This window comes from Rutidosis leptorrhynchoides, chromosome 2 (genome assembly GCF_046630445.1).
Source record: "Rutidosis leptorrhynchoides isolate AG116_Rl617_1_P2 chromosome 2, CSIRO_AGI_Rlap_v1, whole genome shotgun sequence".
Taxonomy (NCBI): Eukaryota; Viridiplantae; Streptophyta; class Magnoliopsida; order Asterales; family Asteraceae; genus Rutidosis; species Rutidosis leptorrhynchoides.
Genome location: NC_092334.1, coordinates 55,829,191 through 55,839,550, shown reverse-complemented (window position 1 = coordinate 55,839,550; position 10,360 = coordinate 55,829,191).

Below are 10,360 nucleotides of genomic sequence, written 5' to 3'. Positions count from 1 at the left end.
ATTATGCTTATTTAAGCTTCCATAATCATGATGTTCGACATGTTGTTTTTAGTTTATTACCATGGGTTAATTGTCCGTTGTCATGGATTATTCGATATGTCCATAAGGATTTGTCCATAATAGTCCATCAGTCATAATCATAAAGTGCGGAAGTCTTCGTCAAATTATTCTTATTCCCGAAGTCAAATATTCCAACTAATTGGGGATTCGAATTGTAACAAGGTCTTAATACTTTGTTTAATGAATACACCAGGTTATCGACTGCGTGTAGTCCAAGGTTTTACTACTTTGTTAACAATTACACCAATTACCCTTGAATGTAATCCACCCCTGTTTCAACAAGTCTATTAACTATTAATTCAGCTCCGTGTCCGGTTAAATGAACAATTATTGGTATTTATAGATATCCCGCCCACCGTACCCAGTCAAGCGTATGCGGTTATATATAAATACGTCAAATTATAAGTCTATATATTAAATCAACGAGGTATCATTTAGTTAATATAAAACCCATTAATAGCCCATAGTCTAATTTCTACAAGTGTCGTTCTTTTATCCAAACCCCAATTATGGTCCAAAGCCCAATTACCCAATTTTAATATTTAGACCAACATCACGATTACTTCAGCATTAAATAAGCATAATAATAACTTAGCTACGAGACATTAATTTAAAAAGGTTGAACATAACTTACAATGATTAAAAATAGCGTAGCGTTACACGGACAGAATTTCGACTTACACCCTTACAACATTCGCTAACATACCCTTATGTATACGTATACATGAGAGAGATAGAGAAAAAGATATGTTTGTTGTTCAACCAAACTGTGAAATTTATAGGGATGTGGCCAGTTACTATTCACCATGCGATCGCATGGTATTTAGGCTTCCAGGCCATGCGATCGCATGGCCTGCTTTTCCAGCTCATACAAGTTTGTTTTCTTTCTTGCCGACGGTTTAATAAATAAATATAATATATAGATAATTTTAAGAATTATTTAAATATAATATTATATTTATGTGCATAGTTGACTTGTAATTTTTAGTCCGTTGCATCGAGCGTTGAGAGTTGACTCTGGTCCCGGTTCCGGATTTTCGAACGTCCTTTCGTACAATTTAATATCTTGTATTTTGCGTTTTGCGTCTTGTACTCTTGTAATTTTGAGACGTTTCTCACCAATAATTTGAACCACTTTGATTGTACTTTGTACTTTTTAGCTTTTTGGTCATTTGCGTCTTCAATTCGTCGAATTTGTCTTTTGTCTTCACCTTTTATTATTTAAACGAATATTACTTGTAAATAGAACAATTGCAACTAAAAGCTTGTCTTTCTTGAGGGATAATGCTATGAAATATATGTTCGTTTTTAGCATTATCAAATATTCCCACACTTGAGCGTTGCTTGTCCTCAAGCAATATAGTCGTGAAATAAAAACATACTAGAATCACTTCTTTATTCTTCACACTTTGTACATCAGTGAATTCTATACGGCGGTATGAACAATGGTAGTAACGTTGTGGTTTACAGTCCCACATGACTATGCAAATTTAGATCCTTAAGGAAATTGGATCTTTATGAAAACATTTGATCTTTTGAAAATTAAATCTAGCTTTTACCCTAGATAAGTTTTCCGGAATAACCCTTCACCGGTGTTTGCAAAATGTTTTTGTGGATTTTGTGGGTTTCAGATTTGAAAATTTTAGCTCAAAACTTGCGATTTTGTGTCACCCACTTGCTAACCTTGTATTGGGAAAGCAACACGTCCTGTATACTTGCTCCATATATTACCTTTCGATAAACTACCATCCGATTGTAAAGGAAAGCGTTGAACAAGCAACTGTTAAGGCAATGTCCCGTGACATGCTTTTAATTATGGTCTATAACGTGTCGGATGCAATTACTATCCTTTGTAGGAGCAATAGTAAAGCTCACCCTATGGTTTTTTGGTCTGGCACAAGGTCCTATCTTTGACCATGCTATGCAACCACCGTTCTTACGGTTGACTCCCGATTTGGTTCAGGTGACCTAATGAATTCTAGGTGAATTCCTAGGATTTTACGTTCAATGGTAATGAACGAATTAAAAATGGTTTTTCAGAAAACAAATCGGTTTGTAATTTGATCAAAATATTTTCTCGTTCATGCTCGAGTTTAGATATCATCGAATTCCATGAGTTTGTAATTCTCAATCTTTAAAGTCAATCTCAAGGATTGAGTAATATCAGGCTTAAAAGCTGATTTTTAATCTTTAAGGAGATTATCCTTTCTGGGGGTCTGATTCATTAGTCTTATCAAGCTAATTTGCACGGCGCCCTCCCCATTGTACGAGACAGATCCTCTCATGGTTAGGATAAGTCTGACCACTTGGCGACCCTGTTTGATACTGAGGTCCGTGAATTTCCAGCTGATTTTCGAGAAAACTTTTCAAGGTTTTTCGTAGACTCTACAACTGGTCTGGACGACAACTTCATGACCTAAATCAAGAAGCGCGTTTCTTTTTCGGAAGACTTTACTTCCTTTTAATGATGGAATTGATTCATCGTGTAGATCCATCTTTCTTTCAAATATATTACAGTTTTCCAGGTAAAACGGTTAATTTTGTCCAAAACAAAAGTATCTTCAATTATTTGTACACAAATATGTGATATATGTTCAAAATAACTTGGTAAATTTTTCCCAAACTTGGCTTTTATTTTCCTTTTTACTATCCTCTATTCCATTTTAAATGAATTCAAACATTTTGGGTTGTTTCTCAATTTATGTCCTTTCTGAGGTAACAATAATTTCGGTGTTTAACACCTAGTTTTATCGTTTATAAATATGTATAAACATGATTTTGAGTTCATTTAATTGAAAATTTTGAAAATTTTTACTAGAATTGGGTAGTCAGTATATAAGACTAGGGCTGTTCTTTATCATCAGAGAGCACTAGATTCTAATATAACTACTGCGTTACTAGTATTTTTAATGGTAACCAAGTGTATAAGTCAAAAATTTTAAAAATCCGAAATAATTTAACCCCTTCCCACACTTAAGATCTTGCAATGCCCTCATTTGCAAGAAATCAGTAACAATTTAAATTATTGAGGGTGATTAGTGTAGAAAAATGCTTAAATTTTACCAAAGTTTCCAAACATATTGGCGTTTGTTTGTTGAATGATAAATGGTGCACATCATTTGTTCATTCCGTCTTATTGTTACATCACATTTGTTTTTCGTTTTGTCGTCAAAATTAGTAACTTTTGCTGAACTTAATGCCAGTCTTTGAAAATGCGCCGTTTTACCATGTTGTGTACAATTGACAATATACATACATACAAATATAAACATGCATGGTAATTTGAAATGAGACTTTAAATCCCACTTTCAAATCAAATATGAAATATTAGTACAACATAATAAAAATATTAAACTTACATAAAAGTATCAAAATATAATGTGTTTAAACATAAATAAATAGAAATATTAAAAAGATAAAAATCATAGAAATCACCAACAGGAACTATATCAATCTGGATAGGGGTTCCAGTTCATGTCGTCATCCGGGTTCCATGGTTGGTGATAGGTGTACCGGTAGGCCTGGTTAGGGTTGTAGAGAGTATATGGTGGTCTCATCTCGGGTTGGTGTGGAGGATAGTAAGCGGGTCGGGTCGGGATATAGTGATCCTGAGGTGACAGCCGGCTCATAATCTGACACTGATGATAGTCCCATCTATCATGCTGTAGTTGTCTGGAATGCTCGTAATCATTCCGGGCTTGCCACTGCTCCATCCGACTAAATCTCTCCTCGTTTGTCATTTCTACCTCATCTACACGCTGGTAAACGTCAGTCATAGCCCCCCTAATGACATCCCTAATGTCATCCGCTTCCTCCATTTTCTCATCTGAAACTCTCTCTACTTGAGGATGACTACCTTCATAGGGTACTGCCTGGTTGCGTCTGCTCTTTAATACCTTAGCACCTGATAGACCTTCAATCCTAAAAGCTCAACCTGTTCCCTACATACCAAAAGTGGACCCCCTTGGTCCCTATCTACACCTAAATACTCTCCAATGAGAGTAACAAAAATACCTCCTCCTATTATTCCCCCTTCCTGTATTCCTTCCACCATTTTAGAAAAATAAAAACCAACACAGTAGGGGATATTAACAAAGCTTCTTGGGTCTCGAATACATTTTAGGTAAAATAAATCATGTAAGGTCATTTTCTCCTTATTGTGACCTCTCTGTGTAATCGAGTTAGCCAGAAATCTATGAATTATACGAAGATCGGCTTTGTTAATATGTAAGTAGGAGTGTTTTCCTCCCAGTGTAAAAACATTATAATTTGACATACACCTCCAGACGGCGTTCGCGTCAAAATTCCTATCTACCCTTTCACCATGATAAATCAAATTCATACAATCGGGTAGTAGTAATTCACCAGGAGTGTAAATCTGTAATGCCCTGGCCATGTCCAGCATGGACATCCTGTACATCCTACAGCCAAGTATAAATCTAAGAAAACTTCTATCATCTAATCTATCTACATCTACATTTAATGCTATAGTACTCATAAGCCCAATACACCATTCCTTATATACAGGCCTACGAATGGTGAATAGACGTTCCCAATCGGGAAAAGAAGAACTGCCATACCTTTGGATCAGATGCTCCCTAACTGAGTTAACTAGCTGGACCCTTTCTAAAGGCTCTCAATCGATTACCCTTGGCACTTCTACATTTTTCGGTATCAGTTTGAATTTGTTACTTTGATATGTCGGGTAATCTCTCCAGCTTCTATCGAATCTCAGATTAGGATGCAACGTGTGTTCAGGAATCGTTGGGTATTCTACTGGCGGATGCATCAGAAATACTATGAAGTCATCAAAAAATTGTAGCGGATCATAATAAGGTACGTGTTGATTAGGTTGATGTTGTTGTTCCTGTTGTGGTTCTTGTTCGGGTTCTGGCTCGTATTGCAATTCTGGCTCAAGTTCCGGTTGTGGTTGTCTAGATGATGATGATGCACCATCAGTATTAGTAAATCTCTGCAAAACACATTAAACACAAAATTTGTGCATTCAAATATGCATTAGTGTTAGCAAAATAACAACTTGAAACAATTACAATAACATGTTTAATCAAAATTAAACTTATACACATTTTCACAATTTTTATAATTCTACATTTTTTCAAATAAGCATATATGAAAATGTTTACAAAGTTCATAAGTATTCAATTCAAATATCATGTTAAAACAACCATTACTAGCAATTAAACAAGTTTCAAATGGCATTTACATCAATTTAATCAAGTTGATGAATTTTATACCTAAAAAGTCCACTTTAATTCTCAAAAATCATGTTTAGGATCAAAGTTTGGATCATTTAGCTACCTAAACATGTTACACTACTTAATTTAGCAATAATTCATGACAAAAATCGGCCATAACCTGTTTCTATCAAAAAGCCCCAAATTGCTCAAGAACACAAACCCTAGATTCCTTAAAATTTTGAAGTTTTTGGCTTCAAATCATGTTAAATAGCATCAATCTAGGTTATACATGCATAAAATACTAACAATTTAACTCTAATTACACTAGAAATTAACAAAATCAAATTAGGTAAAATATAGCTCAAGAACACTAAAAATCAAATTTAAAGAGGTTTAGGGGTGAAATTGTTACCCTTCTTGATAAACTTCTTATCAAATTCATGATTAGAGCGGATTGTAGCGATAAATTTGGTGAAATTTGGTGAAAAAATGTTGATTTTAGAAGTGAATTGGTGAGATGGTTCGTGTATATGTGTGTGTATTATGGTAACAGAGAGCAGCTCGCTGAGCTTTATGTTTCTGGCCAGTTTTCCAGCCTCATGCGATCGCATGGCTCTGAAGGCCAAATTCCATGCGATCGCATAGGGTCCGGGTACAGTTGCTTTTTGGTTTTTTTTTTTATTTTTATTTTTTATAAAAACCTTATACTAATAAAACATATAATTAATTAAAAATTAAAATTTTGTTTCTTTTTAGGATGAGGGCGTTTCGGATCGTTGTCCTAGTCCGTCCCTCGACAAAATTTTAAAATTTGTCATTTTTAAACGCGGTTTTAAAAGCAAAGATTTTTGGGTTTTTTAAATGTTTTTGCCATACTTTAATTCAATAAGATTAAAAATAATGATAATAAAAGTTCTCGTCCCTCTCTTGGGTAGAGCAATTTCGGTTCAATGACCTAGTTTTCAACTCACGACGAATTTTAAAAATCAAAATTTTTACTTAGTGAAATAAAGTAAATTTTTGTTTTTAAATTCACACCAAACTTAAATTTAAAATGCATAAAATTAAAAATTCATATAAATATCATTTTTATACATACAAACTTATATTAAAAATATTAATTTTTCAAATATTTACAAACTTAAATATATTGATTTTAACAAGTTTACAATATTAATTTAATATTTATATATTAATTTTAAAAACAAAGTAAAAATAAGAAATTAAAAATCTTTTTGATCTTTTATCCCACTTTAATCAATCAAATATTATCAAAAATATATGCCCCTCTTTTCGGTAAAGTAATTTCGGCTATAATACCTAATTTTACTCCTGACGAATTTCTGAAATATTTTGGGTTGATTGATTAAAGATATTTATACCTTAAGAATAAACGGTAAATTTTGCAGTGATGTAATAAATTTTTGTATGATATCAATAATTTCGGTTATGCATACCTAATTTTATTGAATACTAATTTAATACTTTATAGCGAACGATTTAGCGTTTATTATCAAAAGGTTAAAAGCAATAAAATAAAAATAAAAACTGTACATACTTACCTGTGAGAAAGAATTCTCAGAGACCTGCTTTAGCCGACTTATTGATGAGTCGTGTGATTTGGTTCTCCATAGCTACATAAGCATAACCTAGAATCTTCAATATCTTTTCTTCTAAACATATAAACGGTCCTTCTCTGCATAGAGTAACAAATTCGGTATTTGAATATGTTTGATTATTTGAACATTTACCTTCATGTGACCATTTTCCGCATTTGTAACATCTTTCAAGGTGTCGTGCTCTTCTTTTTGTTGCGGATTTTGATTTTCCTTTACCAAAATGTATCTTATGATGATCTTTTCTGAGTTCTTTTCTTACTCCGTCCATTTTGTCTCTTATGAATGATACCAGGTCACTCGGGAGTGTGTCATTATTACGTTTAGTGATCAAAGCGTGTAGCATTAGACCGTGGTTCAGATCAAAGGAATTTTTCATCTCGTAAAACCTAAAAAAAAATAAAAATTCAGAATGGGGGGAGAAGACTAGTTCTTTAGGGTCTGCTAGGGAAAGACCATTCGGATTCCATTCTCGAGAACTACACGAAAATAGAATATTTAACTCTAATAGGAATATATATTACCCTAAAAAGATTCGATTCTCCCCACACTTAGTTAGCCGTGGTATCGAAATTATGATTGACTTCATTGTCAACTTCCATCGGACCATGTATGTAATGTTTAACTCTGTGACCATTAACTTTAAATTCAATCCCATTTGAATTTATTAACTCTATGGTTCCGTATGGGAAAACTCTTTTGAATATAAATGGTCCAGACCATCTTGATTTCAATTTTCCAGGAAATAGCTTGAATCTTGAATTGAAAAGAAGAACTCTGTCTCCTTCTTTAAATTCTTTTGAACTTCTGATTCTTTTATCATGCCATTTCTTAGTTCTTTCTTTATAGATTAATGAATTTTCGGATGCTTCATGTCTTAATTCTTCTAATTCGTTTAATTGACTTAACCGTAGATGTCCGGCTTCATGTAAATCAAGATTACATGTCTTCAAAGCCCAAAATGCTTTGTGTTCAATTTCTACTGGAAGATGACATGCTTTTTCGTAAACGAGTCTAAAAGGTGTAGTTCCAATTGGAGTATTGTAGGCTATTCTAAAAGCCCAGAGTGCATCCTCCAATTTCATGGACCATTCCTTCGGATTTGATCCTAAGGTTTTTTTCTAGAATACGTTTTAAAGCTCGGTTGGTATTTTCAACTTGTCCAGTTGTTTGTGGATGATAAGCGGTGGAGATTTTATGAGTTACTCCATATCTTTTGATAACTTTCTCAAGTTGATTATTACAAAAATGAGTACCCCGATCACTTATTAAAGCTTTCGGTGTTCCAAACCTTGCAAAAAGACGTTTTAAAAAATTGACTACAACTCGTGCATCATTAGTCGGGAGAGCTTGTGCTTCCACCCATTTAGATACATAATCAATGGCAACGAGAATGTAGAGATTATTATGATATTTTGGAAATGGACCCATAAAGTCAATACCCCAAATGTCAAATACTTCACATACTTGAATGACATTTTGTGGCATTTTATCTCGTTGACTTATTTTTCCGGCCCTTTGCCAAGCATCACCGGATTTGCAAAGAAGGTGTGCGTCTTTGAAAATTGTAGGCCAATAGAATCCAGCATCGTAAACTTTTCTTGCGGTGAGCTGAGGCCCATAATGCCCTCCTGTTGGTCCTGTGTGACAATGGTTTAAGATTTTACTAGCTTCATCTCCGAATACACATCGGCGTATTATTCCATCGGGACAACTTTTAAACAAGTGTGGATCTTCCCAGAAATAGTGTTTTATATCACTAAAGAATTTCTTTCATTTTTGGTACGATAATCCTTTTTCAAGGAATCCACATACTAAGTAGTTTGCATAGTCTGCAAACCATGGAATTTCATTATAATCTATCTTCAATAGATATTCACCAGGAAAGTTGTCTTGTATGGCCGAATCATTTAGAACTTCTAATTCAGGATTTTCAAGACGAGAAAGATGATCAGCGGCGAGATTTTCTGCTCCCTTTTTGTCTCGGATTTCTATATCAAACTCTTGTAAGAGTAAGATCCAACGGATTAATCTTGGCTTGGCATCTTGTTTCGAAAATAGGTATCTAAGAGCAGAATGATCGGTATAGACCACCGTTTTAGCTAGAACGAGATATGAAAGAAATTTGTCAAAAGCAAAGACAATAGCAAGGAGTTCTTTTTCAATAGTTGTGTAATTCGTTTGTGCTCCTTGTAACGTCTTACTAGCGTAATAAATAGGTTGAAATCGTTTTTCAATCCTTTGTCCTAAAACGGCTCCCATTGCAAAATCACTTGCATCGCACATTAGTTCAAACGGTATATTCCAATTTGGAGTTATCATAATCGGTGCATTAGTGAGTTTTTCTTTAAGAATATTAAAAGATTTGATACATTCATCTGAAAAGATGAATGGAGCATCCTTTTCTAAGAGTTTATTCATAGGAGTGGCAATTTTAGAAAAATCTTTTATGAAACGTCGGTAAAAACTGGCATGCCCTAGAAAACTCCTAACTCCTCTAACATTGGTGGGATGTGGAAGTTTAGCAATTATATCTACTTTAGCTCTATCCACTTCAATTCCTTCCTTTGAGATTTTATGACCAAGATGTAGTGACCCGAACTTTTCCATGTCTATATATATATATATTAAATGAAATTGTTATTTACATGATTAAGTGTTTCCAACATTTTAAGCAATCAAACTTGTTAAGACTTGATTAATTGAAATAGGTTTCATATAGACAATTGACCACCCAAGTTGACCGGTGATTCACGAACGTTAAAACTTGTAAAAAAACTATATGATGACATATATATGGATATATATATATAGTTAACATGATATTATGATAAGTAAACATATCATTAAGTATATTAACAATGAACTACATATGTAAAAGCAAGACTATTAACTTAATGATTTTGAAACGAGACATATATGTAACGATTATCGTTGTAACGACATTTAATGTATATATATCATATTAAGAGATATTCATACATCATAATGTCATGATAATATAATAATTTAAAATCTCATTTGATATTATAAACATTGGGTTAACAATATTTAACAAGATCGTTAACCTAAAGGTTTCAAAACAACACTTACATGTAACGACTAATGATGACTTAACGACTCAGTTAAAAATGTATATACATGTAGTGTTTTAATATGTATTCATACACTTTTGAAAGACTTCAATACACTTATCAAAATACTTCTACTTAACAAAAATTCTTACAATTACATCCTCGTTCAGTTTCATCAACAATTCTACTCGTATGCACCCGTATTCGTACTCGTACAATACACAGCTTTTAGATGTATGTACTATTGGTATATACACTCCAATGATCAGCTCTTAGCAGCCCATGTGAGTCACCTAACACATGTAGGAACCATCATTTGGCAACTAGCATGAAATATCTCATAAAATTACAAAAACATGAGTAATCATTCATAACTTATTTACATGAAAACAAAATTACATATCCTTTATAT